The following is an 11,789-nucleotide window of genomic DNA, read 5'->3' as shown; positions in this document are numbered from 1 at the left end:
ATTTATGTGATGGTTTCTACTTTTAAAACAGAACCACCTGAAGGTCTAGACATTTCTCACACAAACAAGAATTTGGAGTTACTGCTCCCAATAAGGGGAAGCAGGCAGTAATGCAGAAAAGGACTATTAGATTCAGGAGACTCTACATTTTTGGAACCCTAGAATTCTTCACACAGGATGTGAGGGTATTTAACATATACTGAGATATGATTTCCCTATGGGAACTTACACTTTTTTTTTTTAGGTTTTTGCAAGACAACCTAGCCACCCCGAAAGTAGACGTTTAATAGCTACCCTGACCTTGTAGTCCTAGGATAGGAGTTCTAATCTGACCTCAGATACTTGAAGAAAATGTTAAGAATACAGAGGTGGGAGAACTTTCCCTAGAAAGGGGATGGACCCAACGCAAGAGGGGATTGGAGTAGAACAATTCACATTATATGAATTCACCCCAATTATCTTTATCCTAATAAAATCAGCTTAAAATAAACAAGGGCTTCCCTGAAAAGGAAAAAATAAATCCTAAAACCAAACCATGCAAGGTAAGAGTATGTAGCAGGCAGAATCCACTGTATGCAAGAACCTTGGGCTGGTTTTTGTTTTTTTTTCCCTTCCACCACCAACTAGTAGACTTATTTCTTTTTTCCATAGGGATTGGTTTTTTGAAGGGCCCAGAGTTTCTCATTTGCTTTACCCTAGCCATAGCTTTGAGAGAAGAGATTATAGCAGATATTTTGATAGGCACAGATCCACAAATTGAATTGAAAGAGAGCTTAGATGTCAGAGTCTCATCTGCTTCTTTTTTTCCCCTTTTTAGTTATATTAATCAGTTGATGAACATTTTATTAATCACTTACTAGGGGCCAAGCAGCATTGCTGAGCACCAGAGATCCAAAGCAAAGCAAAAACCCCTTCAGATCCTCAAGGATCTTAGTCTATTTGCTTTACAATTTTCATGATTATTGGTACTGAGTATAATTTATATAGTAAATACACACACATCGCGCCAATCCCCTTCTTTTACAGATGCAGAAACTCGGGCCCAGGGAAGCTGTGACTTGTTTTTCTGTCCCTGACTAAATCCTGAGTTCCTTCCTCTCCCCTCTGGAGGGGGGCTCAGTTTCCTCCTCTGTGAAACGGGGCGGGGGGCGCGGGAGCGGCGGCCGGCGAGTGCCCGGATGCGGTTGCTAAGGCCGCCGCCGCCGCGGCCCGGAAGCCCCGGGCGGAGGAAGGCCGCGAGCGGGGAGACCCCGAGGGGCGGGGCCCGACGGGAAGGGGGCGTGGTCTCTGGCGGGGGCGGGGGCGGGGGCGGGGGCGCGAGGGGCGGGCGGGCCGCGAGAGGCGTGGCCTCGTCCTGGAGCCGCCGGGCCCGGCCGATCCCGACAGGCGGGCGGGCCGGGGCCGGGAGCGGGGACAACGTGGCTTCCGGTCTCCTCACTTCCGGCTCCGCCGCTCCCGGTCCGGCTCTTGTGGAGGGACCGAGCCTGGGAGGCGCCGAGGCTGCGCCGCCGGTCCGGGACTCGCAGGCAGCCACAGCCGCCGGGGCGCCCGTCTCCCCTCCGCCCGGGGCCAAGGTGCGTGAGGGCAGGGAACCGGGCCGGGCCGCGCCGCCGCCGCCCGAGCTGCCCCTCGTCTCTTCCTCTGCCGGCCGCCGGGGAGCCGGACACCCCGGGCCGGGGGGAGGGGAGGCCGGGCGGGGCGGGGCCTCGGGCTGTGGACGCGGCGTCCGCCCGGCGCTGACCCCCGGGCTGCGCGGCCAGACAGGAGGGGCAAAGTGAGCGGGGCCGCTGCGGCCGGGGCCGGGAGGCGCGCCTGGCAGCGTGTGTCTGTGTGTGTCTGTCTGTGCAGGGTGTGTGTAGCGTCTCGTGTCTGTATGTGTACAGTGTGTGTCTGTGTGTGCAGTGAGTGTAGTGTCTCATGTCTGTATGTGTACAGTGTGTGTCTGTGTGTGCAGTGAGTGTAGTGTCTCGTGTCTGTATGTGTACAGTGTGTGTCTGTGTGTGCAGTGAGTGTAGTGTCTCGTGTCTGTATGTGTACAGTGTGTGTCTGTGTGTGCAGTGAGTGTAGTGTCTCGTGTCTGTATGTGTACAGTGTGTGTCTGTGTGTGCAGTGAGTGTAGTGTCTCGTGTCTGTATGTGTACAGTGTGTGTCTGTGTGTGCAGTGAGTGTAGCGTCTCGTGTCTGTATGTGTACAGTGTGTGTCTGTGTGTGCAGTGAGTGTAGCGTCTCGTGTCTGTATGTGTACAGTGTGTGTCTGTGTGCAGTGAGTGTAGCGTCTCGTGTCTGTATGTGTACAGTGTGTGTCTGTGTGTGCAGTGAGTGTAGCGTCTCGTGTCTGTATGTGTACAGTGTGTGTCTGTGTGTGCAGTGAGTGTAGTGTCTCGTGTCTGTATGTGTACAGTGTGTGTCTGTGTGTGCAGTGAGTGTAGTGTCTCGTGTCTGTATGTGTACAGTGTGTGTCTGTGTGTGCAGTGAGTGTAGTGTCTCGTGTCTGTATGTGTACAGTGTGTGTCTGTGTGTGCAGTGAGTGTAGTGTAAGTGTAGTGTCTCGTGTCTGTTGTGTGTGTGTCTGTCTGTGTGTCTGTGTATCTGTATGTGTGTGTGTCTGTGCAGTGTGTGGGTGTAGCGTCTCGTGTCTGTATGTGTACAGTGTGTCTGTGTGTGCAGTGAGTGTAGTGTCTCGTGTCTGTATGTGTAGTGTGTGTGTGCAGTGTGTGAGTGTAGTGTCTCGTGTCTGTGTACAGTGTGTGTGTCTGTGTGTGCAGTGAGTGTAGTGTCTCGTGTCTGTATGTGTACAGTGTGTGTGCAGTGTGTGAGTGTAGTGTCTTGTGTCTGTATGTGTACAGTGTGTGTGTCTGTGTGTGCAATGTGTGAGTGTAGTGTCTCGTGTCTGTATGTACAGTGTGTGTGCAGTGTGTGAGTGTAGTGTCTCGTGTCTGTATGTACAGTGTGTGTGCAGTGTGTGAGTGTAGTGTCTCGTGTCTGTATGTGTACAGTGTGTGTAGCGTCTCGTGTCTGTATGTGTACTGTGTGTGTGTGTGTGTGTGTGCAGTGTGTGGGTGTAGTGTCTCGTGTCTGTATGTGTACAGTGTGTTTGGAGAGTGTCCGGTGTCTAGGTGTAGATTGTGTGTCTGAGTGTGTACAATATCTGTGTGTCTGTGTAGGTACAGTGTGTGTACAATGTCTATGTAGATTGTGTGTGTTCAGTGTGTGTAAGGTGCGTCTTTGTGTAGACTGTGTGTGTGTGTGTTTCTGCTTCTTTATATTTTACCTCTTACCCCACTCACTACTTTTTCAGTTTCTGAAAAGAAGTTGATTTTTTCCCCCAGTATTTCTTAAGCACTCCTTTCCTTTCCCTTTCTTTTTTTTTTTTTAAAGCTTACTTCCTTATCCAGCTTTTGTGTTCTTGAAACCTTTGATCTCTGGACCTTTAGTAGTTGTCATTTCCTGCAGTTCTTCCGGAGCACTTTGAAAACTTCAAATACACTAATACTTTTCTCTTATGTTATTTAAAACTTAAACTCTTATTATACTCTTTTCAGATTTTAGCAACAAACACTTGGATGATTTGTCTTCTAAATACTTGGATAGGTGTGGCCAAACTGTAATTGTAATTTCATTAATTTAGCCCCGGTCCCATTAAGCTAGTTCCACTTACTTTTAAGGTCAAAATAATTATGGATTGACCTTTAGCACCAGCCCTTTCCGATATGTTGTAGAGCTGTTTTTCCCTTAAGGCCTTCATTCAAGTTTTTCTGGTGATTTTTTTTCTGAAATCTTACAGTGCCTGGGAAATATTTTTATTCCTTGAATTTTAAAACAGGTCATTCAGTTTCTAAATTTTCTTTGAATTTAAATTTTAAGTTATTTTTCCTTTGATGAAACTGTTTGCTTTAAGCATTTGGTTCTGACAGTGATTTTTTATTTTGACCATAGAAACTGTTAACTCTAAGAAACCTTAAAGCCCAAATTTTATTACCTTCATAAAGAAGGAAATCTGTCAGTTTTCTTTGTAGTTCCTGGTCTGTGGTTTTGAGGTTTCTTTCTAACTATGACTCTCTGTGGTTCCACAGGCATTACCCTTGAGATCTAATGGAGATGTGTTAAGGGATTGGAAATGTGCTTTTGGTTATTGAGTATTTACTGAAACATCACCTTGTGCAAAGGCATTGGTTCAGCAATAGCTTTAAATACTGTTTTAACTTCCGGCTTCCATATCCTCTTTTCTTTTGGGACATCTTGTGGTTTGGTATTGAGGAAGCATGGTTTTGCTAGAGAGGGTTCAAAAAAGTTCTTGGAAGCTTGGTAAACACATCTTTACCTCCTTTTCCTACTCTACTGTATTTTAACTTGATGCTTGACTGTTTTCTTGGCAGTTGAGTTTTATTGCTAACACTGTTTACTGGTAACCATTCTGATAAAAATATAAACTCCTTGAAGACCCCAATTTAAAAAAAAGTTATATCCAAGCACCTAGCAAAATAATTAGCATATAATAGATGCTTAATAAACACTAATTAAATGAATGAGTTTGGAAAGGTGGAATTTGAAATGTTTTGCTTTGGAAGCTCAGCTTCTGTGATGAGCAACCAGAACCTTTAACTTTATGTCAGAATAATTCTATCTGACCAACTTTATAAAAAAAATCTTTTCAGACAAATTTAACTTTCTTCAATCATGATAAGTAACACAAGCAAAGAGGAAAGGATTGCTGTAAAGTATTTTTCTTCTGTTTCACATATTTAATAGAGATAAATGTGAAGTCATGCACTAAAGTTAAAAAATTAGCAGTTCACAGGACAAAAATCAAAACTGTACAAGAGATAATCAAAAGTTCATTGGATAAAGACCTGGGACTTTTTTGACTTGAAGACTCAGTAATCATCATGATGTGACAACCTGCAGCTCAGTTGCATTAATACAGTATTTAGAACTTAGGGAAATGATAGTCCCACTGTACTAGCTGACCACTGTATTCAGTTCTGTGTTGAATTTTAAATGACCAGTATGATGAAAGGATCTGAAAGCATGTAGGAGACTATACTAAAGGAAAAGGGGTATGGTGAACTTGGAGAAGAAAAAGTTGAAGACATCACCTCTTTACTTCAGATCTGGTCTGTAGGTTACTCTCCTACCTGCCCAAAGTGAAACGGACACACACACACAATCTAAGCTGTCAAACATCTTTCTAAAGCTCAGGTCTGACCTAGTCAATTCCTCTCTCTCTTGCCCCCCTTCTGCTTTCATTCACTTCTGCTGGATTATCTGGTATCTCCAAGATTAAATATAAAATTCTTTGTTTGGCTTTTAAAGTCTATCATAACTTCACATCTTCCTTTATAAAACCTTCTCACATCTTGCTCTCCCCTCCATGTATTCTTTAATTCAGTGACCTGACCTTTTTGCTGTTTCTTGCAGAAAACATTAGGTTTCCCAACTCTGTTACTTGTGATTGGCTTTCTCTCCATCTCCTGGCTTCCCTGGCTTCTTTGAAGTTTAAGCTAAAATCTCTACCTTTTACAAGATACCTTTCTAATTCTCCTTAATGTAAGTGCCATCCTTCCAAAATTATTTCTCAATAGTACATGCTGTTTGCATGGTGTCTCCCTTGTTAGATTACGAGCTCCTTGAGAGCAGGGATTTAAAATTTTTTTCTCCTTTTTTTTTGTATTCTATATCTGAAAAACCATCTAATATTTCATTTGAGCTTGAACAGTGTGATTTAAATGTTACAAATATTTTGCACTCATTTTACAAATAGAGACAACTAAAACTCAAAGAGTTAAAAGAATTTAGTCGGGCTTACACAGTAATTGTCATGGTTTGCTTTGGATTTTACTGAACTCCAGCTCCACCTCCAATCCACATCACCCTTTGGTGATGATCGTAGCCTTAGATGATGATCTTAGCCTTTGATAATCATGTAGAAGAGAACTTTCACTTATATTATGTGAGATAGAAGCTCCAGGGAAGTGGACTACAACCAACAGAAGGAAGAATCATTCAACAACTAGAAATTTCTCAAGTATGCTGCTTTATTAGATGAGTAGTGTTGAAGAGCTTATTCTTGAAGAGATTACTAGATGAGTTTAAGACTCTTCTATTCTAAAAGTCTATTTGAGATTACCAGAGGATGATTTTCATTGTACTACTATACAGTTTGCAGCAAATGACTTGCAGGCCACAACCAAAATTAGTTGTTTGAAGCAATAAAGTTGAGAAAACATGGATTAGTTTAAGGTCCAGGCAATTTTTTTTATTGGTGACTTCACATGACGGAATGGAAAATATGTGTAATATATTTGCAGGAGCGTGGATTTTAGAAAATATGAAGAATTCAGAATGGCCTTGATTAATTTGAAGAGCACTTAAAAAACAGAATGAAATATTCTTGATGCACTAGCATAAGCGTAGAAAAACTGACAGGACATATACAGGTTTATTTATATTGTAAGTATAATGTATTTTTATTGTATGCAGAACAAAAAGCCCCAGATGCTATAACTGCTTGCACATTGGGTATGCATGAGCAAGAAAAAGATAACCCCAATTTGAGATATAAAGATCCACAAATAATTTTTAAGCTTTTTTTTTCTATAACCTTATTTAAGCAATCTATAATTTGGATGCCAGTGATTAACATGAGTTTTTTTTTGGGGGGGGGGTTGTGACCATCATCCATATGCCCAACAAAATCCCCTTTCTCCCATTTCTAACCCTCTTTCCTATCTCCCCCTCCTCCTTTCCCCTTCTTCAGCATCTTTATTTTTCCTTTCTTTTGTGTGTGTCCTTTATTTAGAGCAAACTGAATCACATATCTATTGATTTAATCCTATCAGCAGTGCTTAAGAATAAAAAAAAATGAAATTTGTCCATTCCTGATTTCATAATATGAGGTTGATTAAAAAAAATTAACAAGCATGACAATTTATACATCTGGATGAATTTTGCCTTAATCAGAGTAGACACCCTAGTCTACACATTTTAGCTGTTTTCATAGTGCTTCTCAAAACATTTTGAAAATTTTCCTTTTGGAATGGTCTTCACTCCATGAGATATGTGGGATTATCACTTTTTCCACATTAGATCACCCTCTCTTTTTTAAAAACTTAAAACAGTATTTCTAGCTTAATGACCCACTTTTTAACTATACTTTTTTATAAAGTCCAAGAGATGAAGATTAGCTATTGTTGTGAATATTCAAAGAAATGTATTGCAAGATCAGAATTCCATGTCAGAAGAAGAATTAGCTCTAAGTATATTTTGAACAATGGTACAATGGAATAAACATGCAGCCAAGTGATTATTTTGACAGGGACATTTTGTCCATGTTTATATGTTTTGTCAGAAATGAGTCTAATTTCTTTCTAATTATGATTTGGGTTTTTTTTAAAGACACTAGTTTCAGAGCAGCTAGGTGGCACAGTGGAGTCAAGGGGGCCTGAGTTCAAATTTGACCTCAGATATTTAATAATTGCCTGGCTGTGTGACCTTGGGCAAGTCACTCTTAACCCCCTTGCCGTAAACAAACACAAACAAATAAATAAGAGAAACTAGTTTCTATTTTATTAACATTCTGTTGAAAAGCTAGAGGAAAATTTTTAGAAAATTAAGATAATTAAGGAAATAGAAATTAGATTCTTTGGACAAACATTAACAGGAATTGAGATTTTTAATCTTAGTGATAGAGTGGCTAAGAGAATACTTGATTAATTTTTGGCAATCCAGGTTATTTTCCTAATCATTTGAGCCACAAAGGAAGTTTATATTTAAAAACAGGAATTGACCATGTGGATAAACTTTCTAATATGGTGACAAAATATTGGAATTGTTGATGGGAGGTTGTTTTGTCTTTGTACCTGGAGATCATTCAGCAAGAGGGTAGTCATCATTATGTCAACAGAAGATTTAGTCTCTTGAAGGTGGGGAACAGGACTAGGTGATTTTTGTAAGGAACTTGGTCTATTATTTTTAATTGCCTTGTTCATATTAAAGTTGCAGTCCTTTAGTCTTTTATATAGATATTTGGGATCCCTGGGGTAATGGGAACTTAGGACTGCTGTAGTTTCTAACTTAACTGAAATGAATCTATCTCTGTTAAAATGCTACATCTAGAAAGTATTTCAGCAAAAAGAGGAAGACTTTAAATGAAGGAACAAATATTTATTTATGCTAATGAATCAGGATGTGCATTCTTGTATTCTCTACCCTGCTCTACCTCTACTCTTTTAATTAGAACTCGAACGAGTTGACTGAGTAAATGATATATTTAAATTTGGAAAGAAATTTATTAAGACCTTTGTTTCTCAGTTTTGGTTTCTGATTGTATGGTAAGATGAAAAAATATGAGAGAGTCAGTCCCTATTTTTGTTTTAATTGCTACAGCTTTGAATATTGTTTAAATTTTTTTAATTGAGTTGATAAAATATGTGTTGTCATTTGCCCCTTTTGGGTCATGTTTTGTTTATTTAAATACTAATTGTCACATATTTTCTTTTTTTTAAGAAAATAAATCTCTAGCATTTTTGGTATGTTGAACTGCTTTTCTGGAATATATAGATAGCTAACATTTCCAGGGATATTCATTTTATCTATATTAGAAATTCTTAATTTTTGACTTAGCAGGACCTTTTTCCACCACATATTTGTTATTTTAAAATGAAATGTTTTTAAATTTGGCATAGAATTCATAAGTGATAATATAGAATATCTATCACTAGAAAATTGAAAAGAGAGTTGGGAATTACTAATTTAAATGATTTACACTCTTATGAAATTATTAAATGATTATATACTCTTCCTTTGATCAATTTAGGGTTAAGTAAAATTTTGCAAATAACAGTTGCTCTTGTCATTTGGATAACCAACTTTTGTTTCACTCTGATAATTTTTACTTTTGTTACATGTCAGATTAGAGGATTCAAGTATCCAAAGTGATATTTTGTAATTTAATGTTAATCATAAATTTCCTCTGATTCTGGTACCAAAATATTAAGGTTTGTTTTTGTTTTCTTCCCCCTCCCTATCAATAGGGATTGGTTGCAAAGTCTATATAAATGTTACTATTGTGGGAAGATACCCAATTATATGAATAACTTCCAAGTGCAAGAAAATATCATTATCAACACAAAATATTAGTAACTCATTTAATGATTTTCCCCCTAGAGTACATGTTGAACATTTAAAATTTGCTGTATGCATTCAGATTTAATTGTTAGGTGTTTGAGTGCAGATTTGAACTCAGGTCCTCTTGACTCCAGGGCCAGTGCTCTATCTACTACATCTAGCTGCCCCCCCCCATATACATTCAGATTTAGAAATGATTGTTTAGCAACAGAATTATATTAAAGGATTATAGATTTGGAGCCAGAAAGAACCTTCAAGGCCTTCTAGTTCAATCTCAAGATAAAAAGAAGACTGGAGAGGTAGGAAGAGACCAGGTAATGAAGGACTTTAAAAACCAAGCAGAAGATTTAAATATAGTCTTCTAGTAAGAAGAAACCAGTGGAATTAATTGATTGGGAGAGTGGGACTTGGAGGATGGCAGTGGAAGAAGGCTTGTGCTTTAAGGAAAATCATCATACACCTTAGGAGAGTGGACTGGATCTGGGAGGAGGAGGAGGAGGGGCGGTACCAGATGTAGAAACTTGAGTCAAGAAGACAAATCAGCAAACCAAGAGAGAATCTGCATCATTGTCAAAGAAGAGAAGGGATATATTTGAGAGAGATTCTGAAGGTAGAAATGAGAAGACTTGGCAACTGATGGGATATGCGAAATGAGATGGAGTTAGGAGTTGGAAATGATATCTACATTGGGACCCTGGGTGACTGGGAGGTTGGTGGTACCCTCAACAATAAAAAGGAAGTTAGAAGGGAAAATTGAGGGGAAAGAAAAATGAATTCAGTTTTGGACATATGAGTTTTAAGCTATGTATGTGAAATCTATTTTGAGACATTCATCAGGTGAGTGGAGATGTGAGAATGGGGGGTGGGGAATTAGGACTGGACAAATAATCTGGGAATCACCTGCATACAGATGATATTTGAATCCAGCACCAGCCCTCTATCCATTTTGCTGAGCACTATTTAGAGACCAGGTAACCACTTTTTATATGATTCTTTCTCCTTCTGTTGCCTTTTTCCCTTTTCCTTTAAAAAATTCCCAGAATTGGAAGGGATTTCAGAGGCTAGGCAATTTATTATGTCAGAATACGAATTTTTTACCATTCCTGGTAAGTGGTCATATAGACTCTCCTGGAGAACCCTTAGCAAGGCATAACTCACTATCTCATAAAGCTGCCCATTCCATTTTTGATAACTTGAATCTTAAAGATGTTATTTTCTTCTGACTAAATATATCTCTTTATGACTTCTACCCATTATCCCCTCTGTGGCCAGACAGAAAAATCTAATTGTTTTTTTCTACATTTTCTTCTCAGGAACTCTGCTTAAATATTATTGAAAACCCCAAAGAGCTTTTTAAGTGGGTTATAACTATTACTATTTACCATATTAGAAACTAAAACTGATAAATCTTTAAAATATTTTATTCATTTAAAAACAATAAACTGGTTTCATTTCACGTTGTTACATTTTGTTGTTTTGCTTGAAACATATAAAGAAAATCTACCCTCATAAAGATTTTTAGTTGGGAAAGGAAACAATATTTTTATAACTTTTAAAATAATTTTAGAATTTTTCTTTGATCCTATAAAACTTATTAATAAGTTGTTTCTTAAAAGGTTATTTACAATATGGAATTTTATCAATGAATTTTTCATTCATTGGTCTAACTTTCCTTTTAGTGAATTTTTTAATCCCATACATAATATTGTTACATCTTATATTCTTTTGGAAATATTAATTCATCAATTTATGCAGATCTTTCAAAAAATTGATACATTTCATTATCTAACATCATTACCAATCTCATTGAAAAAGTCTCTTAAGTATTGGAATACTTTCAAGCTCAGGATAGTGGATATGTTATCCAAAATTGGAATTTTTTTCCCTTAAAAGTTTGAATTTTATCATTTGCTAAAAAAATACTGTCAATTGTTTTCTTTGATGGCATAGATTCACTTTATTTTTGGAAAATTATTTGCCAAGCATAAATACCAAGAGTGAATAACTATCTGAGTTTGTATGTCACTTCTTTCAAATAAAAAAACTTTCATGAACAAAGCAGTAAGTTCACTTATAGCTCAGACTTGCCCTTCATGCATTGGCATTTGGCAGAAGTGCCCTGTGTTTACTTCCCATTTCTGTTAACCAGAATATTCTTTTTTTTTTTTTTTTTTTTAGGTTTTTGCAAGGCAGTGGGATTAAGTGGCTTGTCCAAGGCCACTCAGCTAGGTAATTATTGTCTGAGGCCGAATTTGAATTCAGGCCTGACTCCAGGGCAGGGGCTCTATCCATTGTGCCACCTAGGCACCCCTAACCAGAATATTTAAAAGATGTGTATTCAAGGCTCAAGATTTCAAAGAATTAATCATTTTGATTGTACTTCATCAAAGACATTATTGGGGGCTTTTTGGGGGGCAGATTGCAAGGCATTGGGGGGGTGTTAAGTGACTTGCCCAAGGTCAAACAGCTAGGTTAATTATTAACTGAGGCTGGATTTGAACTCAAATCCTCCTGACTACAGGATTGGTGTTCTATCCACTGTGCCACCTAGCTGCCCCATCAAAGACATTCTTTAGGGAAAGTGGCATTTTTATTTGATTTTAATTTTTTTATTACTTTTTAAAATTCACTCTTCCATTTCTTTCTGTTTTATGGGTGAGTTT

General features: G+C 38.7%; 1 protein-coding gene across 2 annotated transcripts in view; it reads left to right on the top strand.

The window, feature by feature from the left end:
• The first annotated feature begins 1,428 nt into the window (after positions 1-1,428).
• The window catches only part of ARFIP1 (ARF interacting protein 1), a 136,512-nt gene continuing 126,151 nt past the window's right edge, over positions 1,429-11,789 (top strand). The window contains exon 1 of one of the 2 annotated variants that reach the window (XM_074229125.1): positions 1,429-1,574. The gene's annotated coding sequence lies outside the window, so the exon portion shown is untranslated. The remainder of the gene's footprint in view (positions 1,575-11,789) is intronic. The other variant, XM_074229123.1, reaches the window with a different exon arrangement.

The sequence above is a fragment of the Macrotis lagotis genome, chromosome 3, assembly GCF_037893015.1.
Source record: "Macrotis lagotis isolate mMagLag1 chromosome 3, bilby.v1.9.chrom.fasta, whole genome shotgun sequence".
Taxonomy (NCBI): Eukaryota; Metazoa; Chordata; class Mammalia; order Peramelemorphia; family Peramelidae; genus Macrotis; species Macrotis lagotis.
This window is presented reverse-complemented; position numbering and strand designations above follow the sequence as displayed.